Genomic DNA, 12578 nt, shown 5'->3' with positions numbered 1-12578 from the left:
TAAATGTTTGCCCAACCTGCTGGGTAGTTTTATTTAACTCAACTATTGTTTAAAAATTACTGTATTGCTTAATTAAAATTAACCCAAAGTATGTTGGAAATGAACATTTATTAATGTTCAATGAATAATTATTAAACAATAAACATTTATTAAATTGCTTATTAATAAATTTATATTAATAAACTATTAAACTATTAAATTTATATTAATAAAATATTAAAGCTTATTAATAAACATTCACCTTTTGTCTATTATTGTTGCCTCTAATTGCATCTGGTTTTTAATTTGGTTTAAATAAAAGTACCCAGCAGGTTGGGCAAACATTTAACCCAACCGCTGGGTTAAAACAACCCAATCGCTGGGTTTGTCCATTTTCAACCCAACTTGGGTTGTTTTTAACCCAGCATTTTTTAGAGTGTTCCAATCAAATTTATGCAGTTTTGCTGATAAGGTGAACATATCTTTTAGGAAGTTTATAGTCTATTTTATTGCAGTGTAAATACAATTGTCTGTCTCGGCGCGTCACTGACAAAGTATTTTAAAAATGGAAACATGCAAATCTTACAGTTTTCCTCAAATTATATCCTTCAAATACAGTGGTAATTGTTTGAAGATCCTTCACACGACATCAACACCTCCTGCAGCTGCGGTTATACAGTAAGATATTATTGGACCTCTTCAAACTGGACAACAGACCGTTCGACCACCGAATCCAACAGCGTCTTCCATAATATCCAAGTTAAGTGTGCATCACTGATCGTCGTTCTCGCTAAAATATCGCTAACATATAATTATCTGCAATGTAGTTTAAAGAGGAATTATTGTGCTCCAAGCACTCCTCGCTGTCATTAAAACAGCGTTTCACAGGAAAAGTGATCAAAAGTAGCACATCTAAATTCATATCACTTTTGATTAACTTCTCCGTAATGACTGCGTAATGTAATTTCAGTGCTTATCGCCATTAGTTGAAAGTGTAATATTAATGTAAATGTGTATATCAAAATGAAAACGTGAGTTTCCATGCGAGTTTAAATCATTCTTTTATTTATTTAAACTGTTACTGTGAACATGCATTGTATTTATGATTAGGACTCATAATGAGGATTTAAAGTGGTTTTCCTTCATCTGCCGTCAGTCCCTCAGCTCACCATCGGTGTCGCCAAACTGCTCTGTCTCCAAAATGTTCGTACGCACGGGTCAGAGTTTGCGTGGAGGTGCGCAAATTTTCCCATCAAGTTTGTTTTTATAAATCACAACTTATGTATAGGAACTGGCGTACGCACTTTCAGGGCCTGTTTTGTGCATACGCAACGGTTATGAATGAGGCCCCTGGTGATTACCAGAATATTTATATATATGTTTCTGTAATGGTTAATCCACACCAGTGTGTGTAAGGGCTTTAGTCACAGTAGTGTTTCTAACGCTAAAATATGATTATTGTTGGGATTTAATGGATTCAAAGATAGATCGCACAAAAATTTCATCAAAAGGGAACAACTAGAAACTATTTGGAAGTCAATAACAACAGAGACTGTGGGAAAGTACATAAAAACTATGCCAGCAAGAATGCAAACTGTTACCAAGGCCAAAGGAGGGAATTCAAAATAAAAATTAAATATATATATCTCAAGAGTTTGGTTTCAAAACGCTATAAATCCATTTTGATTAATTTGAGTAAAAATGTGTTTTCTTTACCAAGAAAGCGGCAAGATAAAAACCACTATTTTCTGTTTCAAATGTTCACATAGCATCTTTTGGTTATAAAAACATAAAAAATTCAAGTCTACATTTTGATTTTAAAAGGTTTATTATAAAAACTGATTATTTTTTCCCCAAAATGCAATAAATCCATCAATATAAAAGTTACTTTTCATATTGAAAATACACAACAAAGTAAGTTGATTCACATATATGACAGAGTCTAAACTTTGTCAATACTAATTTATATACAGACATTTGATTAAAAATACATTCAGCCGTCACTCCCAAAATGAATTCAACGAGTCATCTTGTTAATGTTATAAATTAATTATGTCTCTGTTTGTTATTACTGATTAAAGAGTATTTGGCGCCACCGCACGGTTAAAATAAACACATTTGCCGAGTACATTGGCATTAAAAAACGGCTTTTAAAAACTGTTCATGGTTCAGTTTTGGGGAGCGTGACAGAAGTTTGATGCTGTCGTGGAACAAGCAACAGCTGCATTTTTCCTCCTCCCGACTCGAGTGCCTCATCAAATGCCCCATTAAATGTAATAAGTACTCATACTGTGATTTTGGACATATGGCCCACCCCAAACATTAGCTGTCCAAGGACAGACAGACACGCATGCAGTCTCTCGGGCTCTGAGTGGGGTTTAGTGCGGTGTGAAGTGGCGGAAGTTGACATGATGGAGAGTGTCAGAGTCAGGCCTGTGAATGTTTAACTCTCATCTCTTATTCACTCACAAGCTCCACGCAGCAGCACCATACGAGAGAACTGATTTATTTTGCATGACAACTATGAAAGTTAAGTACGACACATTAAAAAATGAAAATATCCCTCCGCCTTCTCTAAATGTTATTGCTCTTTAGCGGAGGGTGCTTTTCTCTGAAGATCTGATGAGCTTCTGATACCTGCACTGAGGCAAGATCCAGAAGATATGAGAAAGAAACTTTTGTATTTTACCTACAGATAGCCTTTTCCCCATTCACTTCTCTACAGAAATTAAAAATAATTGCTCAATAAAGAGATATAAGACTTGAAACAAACAAACCAGCTCCAAAATGAATTACAACATTTGATTGAAAAAAAAAAAAAAAAGAAAGAAAAAAGAAAAGAGAAAGAAAAGCCTGTTCAATATTTACGAAGCAGCACATATGACATGCGGGTAAAACATTTGTATATCATGGCCACTCCCACGTCTTACTAATACATCAGCATGTTTTACTAGCTGGTCTCATTTTAAGTAAATCGTGCACAGAATATAATCAATAATAAGTTGTGGGAAATTAATTCTAAACATCGAAAACAAGGGAATCATGGCCACATATATATTTTTGTCTGCAACTTAATGGGAGTGGTCTGTCACTGCTGAGTTCTGTTTCCATGGTAACACTGCCTTTCTTCCCGATTGGTGGATCTCTCTTTAGGATTATGGGTAGTGTAGTCCTTCATCAGGAATTCCACTATTAAACATGTTTTTTTAAATATTTGTAATAAAATATAAATTTTAATTAAATGAAGTGTGCTTTTACTAAAGCATGTATGTATAAAGTTTATATATTATTTCTCTATGGAGAAAATTAACAGCATATTTACTTAAGGACTGCTTTTTTTCACCAGTGCATTTCATATGACGTGGCAGAAGACATTGATACTGAATGCAATATAAAAATAAATAAATAAATAAACTTATCACAATATGGCGAGTCCTCAGTTCTTAGAAATTCTCCTTAGTGCACCTCCAAAAGAGTGTGTATAATCTCATTTAAAGTCTTGCAGTCAGCAGCCGAGGGGCTTCAGGCAAGAGGGGCTCTAAATGGTATTCCCATAACAGCTTAGTTGATGTATATTTTTAATATCCAGCAATATTACAGGCTCCTGTAATAAAGAGAGAGGGGGGAGCGCTGATGGCAGCTATAACTGCACATCAAACAGAATCTCCTTTTATTCATTTCAGCAGCCACAGAACAGCACCTAACTGTTATTAAACAAACCTGGGAAAGCCACAGGGAGCACAGAAGAGAGTCTGATATTCACAACATGTGTGTGTAGATGTTATCTTTTCACAAACAAGACTTTTTTTCATAGCCATTCTGTTTTGAAAACATAACATAGTAAATATCTTCAAAAAAGTTTCTTCAAAATTATAAATGTTTTGTAAAAATGTAAAAAGCTACACCTTTAAGGTAACAGGGTTGTACGGAAGAGGATTAGGGCCAAGCAATAATAAAAAAATAAAACCATCTCGAGATTAAAGTTGTTAAATTTCGAGAAAAAACGTGTTAAATTTCGAGAAAAAATTCGAGATAAAATGTTGAGAATAAACTCGTTAAATTACAAGAAAAAACTTGTTAAATTACGAGAACAAATTCGTTAAATTACGAGAAAAAAGTCGTTAAATTACGAGAACAAATTCGTTAAATTATAAGTTTATTCTCAACATTTTAAAAATGTCATTCTAAATTAATGAATTTGTTCTCATAATTTAAATCTCGACTTTTTTCTCGTAATTTAATGACTTTATTCTCAACATTTTATCTTGACTTTTTTCTCGAAATTTAACAAGTTTTTTCTCATAATTTAATTACTTTATTCTCAACATTTTATCTCGACTTTTTTCTCGAAATTTAACAAGTTTTTTCTCGAATTTAATGAGTTTATTCTCAACATTTTATTTAGAATTTTTTCTTGAAATTTAACGAGTTTTTTCTCGAATTTAATGAGTTTATTCTCAACATTTTATCTCGACTTTTTTCTTGAAATTTAACAAGTTTTTTCTCATAATTTAATGACTTTATTCTCAACATTTTATCTCGACTTTTTTCTCGAAATGTAACAAGTTTTTTCTCGAATTTAATGAGTTTATTCTCAACATTTTATTTAGAATTTTTTCTTGAAATTTAACGAGTTTTTTCTCATAATTTAATGACTTTATTCTCAACATTTTATCTCGACTTTTTTCTCGAAATTTAACACGTTTTTTCTTGAATTTAATGAGTTTATTCTCAACATTTTATTTAGACTTTTTTCTTGAAATTTAACGAGTTTTTTCTCAGAATTTAACGAGTTTATTCTCAACATTTTATCTCGACTTTTTTCTCGAAATTTAACAAGTTTTTTCTCGAATTTAATGAGTTTATTCTCAACATTTTATCTCGACTTTTTTCTTGAAATTTAACGAGTTTTTTCTCATAATTTAATGACTTTATTCTCAACATTTTATCTCGACTTTTTTCTCGAAATTTAACAAGTTTTTTCTCAAATTTAATGAGTTTATTCTCAACATTTTATTTCGTCTTTTTTCTCGAAATTTAACGAGTTTTTCTCGAAATTTAACAACTTTAATCTCGAGATGGTTTTATTTTTTTATTATTGCTTGGCCCTAATCCTCTTCCGTAGGGTTGACAGTTACTCAAGGTGTTTGCATAGAATTTAATGCCGATTTTTATAAACATTTTCCTGGCTAGTGACAGACTAGTTGTCCAGTGCGGGTTTTCTGAGAATGCCATTGTGATTCCTGAAAACATACGGGTGTGATTTCGGTTAGTTCTGTAAATAACTGAATTTTGTGTAAACAATAACTGTATTAAGGATTTAAATACAGGACTGACAACTGCATTCTGCTGCTGTGTGAACATGGCCTTACTCTTACTAGGTATTGTGAAGTTCCCCTTCTGTCGACAAATTCTGTGATTCAGTAAGTTTAATGCTGTGATTTACTGGTTTAAGGGGTAATTATGATGGTAATGGGCTTGATGCATTCCTGTACTTAAAACAGTAGAACATGGTGTTATTCAGAAGTTATTCAGTCAACAGAGTGATTTTCTCTTTGTCCTTTTGTTGTTAGATTAACATTGAGGACAAAGGCAGCTGTAGGTTTATTAGGCTGCTGTCAATTTAAGAGCTGCACGTATCCAACACACTGTTACACACATGTTTTCTTTCTCAACTGTTCACTGTTAACCGACTATATTTCACAAGGATACTTGGCTATACGGGCATTTTTAAAAAAATTGTTGTGTGAATCTGTCCGTTCCAGCACAAGAAGACATGAAAGAAATCTTGATGTAATAGACTATGCGCACAGTTTCTGGAAATGCAAATGGAAATGTAATTATGGTGATGGAAAAAATATGAGATGGGAGAAAATAAACTTTTGTGCTCCAACGAGAAACTTTGTGCTTGTTTCACAAATAATTAGCATTCCCTTGAGAAACTTTACATTTGCTTGCAAAACTTTTGTGTTTGCTTACAAAATAAACATTTGCGTTCCCCTAAGAAACTTTGTGTTCACTTTTCAAACAACTTTTGCGAGAAACAACGCAAAACATGTTTAGGTCAACTCAGGAAACTAAGGAATTTTAGGATAGATAGGAGGGTCCTATATAGATCGATGATTGAAAGTATTTTAACATATAATTTTGTATTATGGTATGGTAATTTAACAATGAGACAGAGTGGCGAGTTCGCTCCAATGTAGCAGCAGAGCACTGGATCCAGAACAAAAATTAAACTGGCACTGGCTTTTGCTATGCGTTTGATTACGCACAGGCGAGTACCCAGACGCTACAGCGATCTATTACGCCACGTTAAAGAGCACCAAAACAGTATTTATTGCTTGAATTTCTTAATGTAATGGACAGAATTTGAAATCTGAGACTTTGTTTCATATCAAAAGCAACACAAAGCTTTAATCATATACCAAAAGATCGACTGGGATTTACGAATCGATATTAGTCATAAAAATGAGAATATATTAAAATCGCTGTCACTGTGGGGTGTGGTGTTGAACATGAAAAGTTACGCAGTCTAACCTGTTAATCTGTTCTTCAAAATAAATGCATCAGCCTATATCGTCCTGTAGGTTCATAATTAAAAATGAAAATGTAAACAAAAATAAAAGCAATTAAATGTGTTATTATAATTAGAATATGAAAATTAAAATGACGGGTAGTAATAGATTATGACGGAATTTTTACGACCCTGTCCGTCAAAATGACGGACAATGTTAAAGTCTAACGCAACCTCTGGTGTGGGCATACATATATACTGTATTGTGTCTTATTATGTGATATGTGAATGTAAGGTATTGTCTGTTAGGATGTATTTTCTATGCCAGTTTCAAAGATGAAATTTGTACAGACAAAGTTAACTAAACTAAACTTACTAAACATATGCGAGAACGCAAAATATAATTTTTCCTCCCATCTCATATTTTTTTCTACCACAATAATTACATTTCCATTTGTGCACGCTTTTATCCAAAGCGACATGCATTGTATTAATGCATCAACGTACAATATACATTTTATCAATTTTTTTCCATCACCATGTCCCTTTAGGTGCTCTGTATAATGCTGATATTTCTACAAACATCTGCTTTTCAACAGCCTTTAAAAACATCTGGTAACAGGGTTGAAATTTTAAGATCCTTCCCTAATGACAAACATAACACAACATGAGATTAAGTGATAATACAGATGAGATATTTACTGATTGTAGAGGAAAAAAGAGCACAACTATGTCAGAAATTGCTTGCCTATGATTTTTAAAATTAAAATGTGCATATTTGCTAATACTAGACAGAGAAGCTGACAACACAGAACATCTTTTTAATGAAGGAGAAATAAAAACATACTTAAAATAAAAAGAATGATAAGATAAGAACATTTCAGTAGTTGGAGTCACACACACACACACACACACACACACACACACGTTCATGATGGACACAAAGGGCATAAATTTAGCATACGATAAAATACAGGTTATTCTTGAAAATGTACCTTTTGTGTGTGTGTGTGTGTGTGTCTACTAAAACCTGGGCTGAAAATGTTGTTCAGCAACTGTCTTCTGAGAAAAGCTTTACATTTAAACAAGAAAGTAATCAAGGGAAGTATGCAAGTAATATATTTTTCCACATACACACACACACACACACACACACAAACAAAAGATGAGTCAGAGCGTGGCGCATATGTAGCTTTTAACAGTCTTTATTGTCAGTTCAATGAAGCATATAAGTGGAGTTTAAAGACGTGCGCGGGTTAAAAAGCATGAAAGATGAGCGTCTGATGCTGATGCAGAGACTCATTATAGTGGCAGTCAATGACCTCTGGGCCAAAAATGGTAAATATTTATATTTTTGTACAGTGCATAAATTCTGTAATAATGACAAAACTGGAATCACAGATCATTCAGATTCTTTTAATGCAAGTGAGCCTTAAAATATTCCTGGCAATTTGGACCAGCATTTACGGCCTGGGTGTGTATTAACTATGATAACTCCATTTGTGTTTTCCACTTTGATGGCCATGTTGAATATGATTAGTGTGTATGGCATGTCATGCCGTATGAATACAGAGGCTGCAGCAGCAACTCTGGGTGTATATAATCCATTTCAGCCCTCATTTTATCACCAGTACAGGGGCACCCTGGGAAACTAGGCCACCTCGTCATGTTGCCATGCCTGAGTGGGCCATCTACCCCCTTCACACACACACACACACACACACACACACACACACACACACACACACACACACGCACACACACAGCCTTCTCTGTGCAGGCCAATGGAATGAGGTATATTCTGTGCTGGGAGGGGTAGCGCGAGTGTGTGTGTGTGTGTGTGTGTGTGTGTGTGTGTGTGTGTGTGTGTGGTTGGTGGAGTGCAGCAGGCTGCCATGCTGAAGCAATTCCCCCTTTTTCTTGCACAATTGGTCACAGTCTGAGCATGTGCTCTCTGATACTGAAGACGAGGGAGCGCCACCAGACCCACACAACGAGAAGATGACAATATAAAGCAAAAACCACTCTCTATCAAGCCATGACTGTAATTGAACATATATTCTCTCCACTTACACACACACACACACACACACACACACACACACACACACACACACACACACACACACACACATAAAGCCTGCATAAATACTGACTATTTACTCTATATATATATATATATATATATATATATATATATATATATATACAGTCCAAAATTTATTCAGACACCTTGAACATTTAATTCATTAATACAGTTTATTTAATATAGTTTAAAACAAATGGTAATAAAATTTGACAAGATCTCAGAGTTAAACTGTGTCAGAAAACATTCATCTTATGTCAGATAGCACTTAAGCACAACATGGTCAGGTCATAGTGTCTGAATAATTTTTGGTTCCAAATATTTATCAATTTTAATGGTAGTCCACTGTATGAAGAATTTTTGGGTATAATGTCACAGTTTACTTTATTTTGCTATCCTCACTTATAGGGCTGAGTATTGACACAACTTCCATGATTCGATCTCATTACTATTCACATGCTTTTGATTCGATTCAATTCGACATCAATTATTATGGATGTAGTATTTCAGTTACAGTACATGGCAAATTTTCTAGAGGAAAAAAATCTCTCAACTAATGCTGTAAACTACACATGTAAGTAAGTTGGTACTACTTTACTATAATATTGAAGGTTAAATTAACTTATTTATATACAAACACTTAAATTACACTCAATGATGTTTTTATTATAAATAAAGTTTAGAATTAAATATTAATTTCTACTCCAATTCGTTTTTTTTGAAATATAAACATTTAAATCGCGGCTGTCATAACTGATTTATTCAAACATGCATTAAATATTTAAGAACATTAAAATTTATAATGAATATGTAACGGTGCATAGCTGTATTTATCAGAATGCTGCATATTCTGCTCATTCATCAACTGAAAACAGACTAGAATAATCGTTTCTTGGGATTTAAGAATCGATATCGGTTCGTAAAAATGAGAATCGATTAAAATCGAGAAATCTATATTTTTTACCCAGCCCTACTCACTTACATAAATGAACTATAGTGTCCTCAACTCACTAGTAAATATATATCAAAAATATAAAAAATGTCTAAATAATTTTTGGTTTGACTGTATATATATATATATATATATATACGTGTGCAATAATATATATACCTTATTGCTTTTATAAAACAGTTACCACACAATACAAATATTAAAGCCAAAAATATGTGTCAATGCAACTTTCATGAAGTAAACTGTCACTAAAAGCCTTCCTTCCGCCAGAAAAACTAGTCCCTGACCGAGAACAGCAACAGAAGTTACATTATTACGCCATTAGATGCCAGCAAAGACTGTCTTTATGAGTGTGTCAGTCAGTCGCGAAGACTTTTACATTGAAAAGACTGAATTGTTGTGAAAATGGAAGAAGACGCAACTGACAAATGCTTTGACTAGCGCTGTCAGTCATGGAAAACCCCTTAACTGTTAAAAGGACAGGATAATACATTGAATATTTTAAACAGATTTTTTATTATGAACATAGGACTGACCTGAAGGAAAATGCTAAATCTGAATGCAGGTAATAAACTCGCTCACTCGATCTCTTTCTCACAATACTCTTCTACATAATACAGTAAGCTTCAATGAACAATATCAATTGAGAACAAACAGTTTATGTTGCTAAGAGTGTTAGAACTGTTGGGTTTATCGTGAATAAAATAGCTATTGACCAATCAGAATCAAGGACAGGAACTAACTGTTTTATAAATATACATAATATACAGCAAATAGTCAGTATTTATGCTGATTTTATGTATTGTTTTATGTACACACATCAGACATTTTTATCTAAAGCAATGTACAATTGGAGAAAATTACAAGCAATTTGTCTTAAGAGCAGCAACATTCATAGCACAGGATGCCAAGCTAGAATAGTACACTATACACCACAGCCGAAAAGTAGAAAAGATAAAGATAAAGCAAGACTTTAAAAAAATATGAATATATACTATTTTTATATTATATACTATTTTAGTATATTAAATGTATTTTTTTCTTCTTTTTTTGATGATTTTTTTTATATTAATTGACAGTAATTGTGTGATGAAAATCTTGACATCAACCCTAGCACTCATCTGCATTTATAAGAGTTCATGAGAGAGGCAGCAGTATCTAAGAGTTGACTCAGTGAATTATCCAGTAGTTGGAGTAGAAGAAATGATGACCGAATTTATATTTTGCAGGAAACTATTCTTTTATTTTATGCAATTTAATGCTTAAGTAAATGTATCTTTAAAATTATTACATATTTTTACTGAAAAACAAGGTTCATTCAATTGTTTTATAAGTTACCTTGTTCTACCTGCCACCCTGCTCTTTAAAGGTGCCCTAGAATTAAAAATTGAATTTATCTTGGCATAGTTGAATAACAAGAGTTCAGTACATGGAAATGACATACAGTGAGTCTCAAACACCATTGTTTCCTCCTTCTTATATAAATCTCATTTGTTTAAAAGACCTCCGAAGAACAGGTGAATCTCAACATAACACCAACTGTTACGTAACAGTCGGGATCATTAATATGTACGCCCCCAATATTTGCATATGCCAGCTCATGTTCAAGGCATTAGACAAGGGCAGCCAGTATTAACGTCTGGATCTGTGCACAGCTGAATCATCAGACTAGGTAAGCAAGCAAGAACAACAGCGAAAAATGGCAGATGGAGCAATAATAACTGACATGATCCATGATAACATGATATTTTTAGTGATATTTGTAAACTGTCTTTATAAATGTTTCGTTAGCATGTTGCTAATGTACTGTTAAATGTGGTTAAAGTTACCATCGTTTCTTACTGTATTCACGGAGACAAGAGCCGTCGCTATTTTCATTTTTAAACACTTGCAGTCTGTATAATTCATAATCACAACTTCATTCTTTATAAATCTCTCCAACAGTGTAGCATTAGCCGTTAGCCAAGGAGCACCATCAAACTCATTCAGAATCAAATGTAAACATCCAAATAAATACTATACTCACATAATCCGACGCATACATGCAGCATGCATGACGAACACTTTGTAAAGATCCATTTTGAGGGTTATATTAGCTGTGTGAACTTTGTTTATGCACTGTTTAAGGCAAGCGCGAGCTCTGTGGGCGGAGAGCGTGAGCATTTAAAGGGGCCGCAGCCTGAATCGGTGCATAGTTAATGATGCCCCAAAATAGGCAGTTAAAAAATGAATTTAAAAAAATCTATGGGGTATTTTGAGCTGAAACTTCACAGACACATTCAGGGCTTAGACTTAGACTTATATTACATCTTGTAAAAAAACGTTCAATGGCACCTTTAAATATCTATACTATTTTCAAGCACATTTTGACAATTCCACCTGCAAAATAATACTACATTTTAAAGGTACAAACAAATAAAATGTTTCAATTCTGGCGTTCCCCAAGGCTTTGTCCTTGGCTGCTCACACTTTGATGCAAACCTTAAAACGCAAAAGTTGTATGGGCTACTTTTATGGTGCTTTTTTTGTCATTGTGGGAAGCTCAACAGCCCCTGTCCCAAACCATCTTCATGGCATGGAAATATGCAGCATAAACACTCTTTCTAATGTCTATTTATTTTCAAATTTTCAGTAGTTAAGTTGCTGATCTAAATGGGCGGTGATGTTTAGACAAAAGGGAATGTGACATAACGCGAATACGAGTGGCACTGCTCTGTTGGTTTGGTCTTCTCCTCATGCCAGAGTGGGCATAAATGTTGTGTAGTGGGTTTAATGGAGGGGATGTAAGTCTTTGCCTGCTCAACAAACAAACAGTTCACCAAGGAGCACAATACCGTACACACAGCAGTCAACAGGGCAGAAGACCCTCAGGCTCAGACACGCACACACACATACTCCATAGACAGAATGGCACAAACCACAAAAATTACACAAACCAAACATTTATATGCAATACATATGTCTATTAATAGCTTACATCACAATCACCATTCATTATTTCATTCACACACACATTTGAACACACACATACACTCAACATGCTC

The 12578-nt window shown here is 33.9% G+C and overlaps 1 protein-coding gene across 3 annotated transcripts in view; it reads right to left on the bottom strand.

The window, feature by feature from the left end:
- dscamb (Down syndrome cell adhesion molecule b) overlaps nucleotides 1–12578 on the bottom strand; it is a 226346-nt gene that overhangs the window by 39219 nt on the left and 174549 nt on the right. The gene's annotated exons all lie outside the window — the stretch shown is intronic.

This window comes from Megalobrama amblycephala, linkage group LG16, assembly GCF_018812025.1.
Source record: "Megalobrama amblycephala isolate DHTTF-2021 linkage group LG16, ASM1881202v1, whole genome shotgun sequence".
NCBI lineage: Eukaryota > Metazoa > Chordata > Actinopteri > Cypriniformes > Xenocyprididae > Megalobrama > Megalobrama amblycephala.
This window is presented reverse-complemented; position numbering and strand designations above follow the sequence as displayed.